The sequence below is a fragment of the Etheostoma spectabile genome, chromosome 20 (assembly GCF_008692095.1).
Source record: "Etheostoma spectabile isolate EspeVRDwgs_2016 chromosome 20, UIUC_Espe_1.0, whole genome shotgun sequence".
Taxonomy (NCBI): domain Eukaryota; kingdom Metazoa; phylum Chordata; class Actinopteri; order Perciformes; family Percidae; genus Etheostoma; species Etheostoma spectabile.
This window is the reverse complement of record NC_045752.1, coordinates 2,914,237-2,916,301: the sequence shown is the minus strand read 5'-3', so window position 1 is coordinate 2,916,301 and position 2,065 is coordinate 2,914,237. Positions and strand designations below refer to the sequence as shown.

The 2,065-nt window shown below is 43.6% G+C and overlaps 1 protein-coding gene across 4 annotated transcripts in view; it reads right to left on the bottom strand.

The window, feature by feature from the left end:
• ttbk2a (tau tubulin kinase 2a) overlaps nt 1-2,065 on the bottom strand; it is a 22,571-nt gene that overhangs the window by 19,336 nt on the left and 1,170 nt on the right. The window contains exon 2 of one of the 4 annotated variants that reach the window (XM_032501093.1): nt 182-211. The exons of the other annotated variants lie outside the window; for them this stretch is intronic. The gene's annotated coding sequence lies outside the window, so the exon portion shown is untranslated. The remainder of the gene's footprint in view (nt 1-181; nt 212-2,065) is intronic. 4 annotated transcript variants of the gene reach the window in all.

Sequence of the window (2,065 nt, the reverse complement as noted above, 5' to 3'; positions counted from 1 at the left end):
GACTATCCAATTGCGTACAGAGTCATTTGAACTATGCCCGTGGGTCACGCCTCTTGTTCAGAGAGAGTACAGAGCAGACTCACCAGACCAACGCTCAATCTCACATCTATTGTGCATTGTTTGGTCTGGTGATAGGCCCACTACCAACCACCAAGGCAAATTCCTTCTATCTTTTACTTACTTGGCAATTAATCCTTTTCTGATTCTAATTCTGAAACAGAAAGTACAGTTGAGGCTGAGGTATATTTCATTAGTTTTGTAGGTATTTGGTTAATAAACCAATTAAACCAAAGGCACTTGATACAATGTCAGGGGATACCAAAGTTATTACAGGTCATCCTATGGGGAACATGAAGACATTTCACTCTGGACCAGACCAAGTGGTGGAGCGACCGACAGACATCGGAAACAAAAGGGAACAGAAGTTGCATTAATTAAGCTTTTGGGCCATGTTTTGTGCACACGCCTCTCTTTAAAGCCATAGTGGCCGAAGCTGAACCAAACAATTTCTAGCAACATAAACCCTGCATATTCTCCTCGTGTATAGCATCTGCTACTATTTTTATACACACAGAAACCAAGTGAGAGCTGTCTTGTTAAAAAAAACAGTGGAATTCATGATATTATTATTACTAGTAGCATTGGTGGCCTAAAAGTTAGAGTTGTTAGTTCAATCCCCAGACCGACTGGATAAAAAAAAAGAGCAGCGAAAGAGCAGCGCTGCTCCCTCCCTCATTACCACAACTGAGGTGCCCTTGAGCAAGGCCCTTAACCCCCACTCCTCCAGTGGAGCTGCTCAGTGGCCAGCAGATTAGACCATGGTTGTACTGGGCAGCTTCCTGGTACGAGTGTGTAACTGTGTGAATGTGACAGGTCGTTTCTACAAAAGAGAGAGTGAACCTTCCCTTAATAAATAAAAGGTAAAGAAAAAAATGTATGCCAATCCTGACATAAAAACCATAAAAGAAACTTGCTGCGCAAAACCCTTTGAACCATAAAGGGATGAGAGAGACTGGCTGGAAACAATGATTAAATAACCTCTGCTGTGAGTCTAGTGTCAGGACTGCAAGGTCAACCATCATTCTAGTGTTTTCCTTCTATCATAGAGAGAATCGCTTGTTCTATCACATCACAACTATCGTGCATGACGCCTTTCTTTCTTTATAATCACAGCAGCGTGAGTGAGTAATTTGGCAGAGATGGCTGACATTTAACCTGTACAGCTTAAGAGTGTGAATGTAAGAAAAACAGAAGTGTCTGAGAGAAGCGTGGAAGATATAAAAGAAAGCATGGATGTTTTGGTAGTTCTCTGCTGCCTAACATAACCTTTACAACCTAACCTATACTTTTAGGTGAAGAGTCTGGAGAGGTCTGAGCCTTCTTGTGCCCAGGTGTGTCAGAAAAGAAGGAAAGATACTGGGACGCACGGAGCACTGGGACACTACCTGCCATTCAGCCCCATAGACTGCATATAACAGGCCACTTCGCCAACACACATCACTCTAAGACATGTTCGTACACACATTGCATAAGCACACACACGTATGCACACAAGCCAGGCTGCCTCCCGCTGTGATTAATCTCACACCTCATATGGCTCTGCTCTTCCTCCTCCCCCTCCTCCTCCATACAAACCGCCATCAATGAATTTAAAAAAAACAGCCCAGGAGGAGACTTTGGACCAAAAAATAAACCAATCTGTGACAACCAGCTCCCGTCTCATCATGAATCACACTTTCTGACCCCCCGCATCTCCACGGAGACGATGGTGCAGTGCCATTTTCATTTGCTGACTGCAGCTTGTCTCGCCCCTGCCCTTTTGCTCTGCTGGAAGCTGCACGTTTTTTACAGCTTCATAAAGAATCATGACATGTCAATGAGTGGTCCCACCCACAGAGGACTTCTCCTGCTCCTCCAATTAAAAACTAAATTGTGAATATGTTTTGTTGGTAAATATTGACAAAAAGCTGTAATCTATGTGGACATGTGCAACACTGGTGTGACTGTAAATCAAACATCTGCTTAATGTTCTGTCTTATCTGAGTGTGGCCTGGCTCAGCATAGC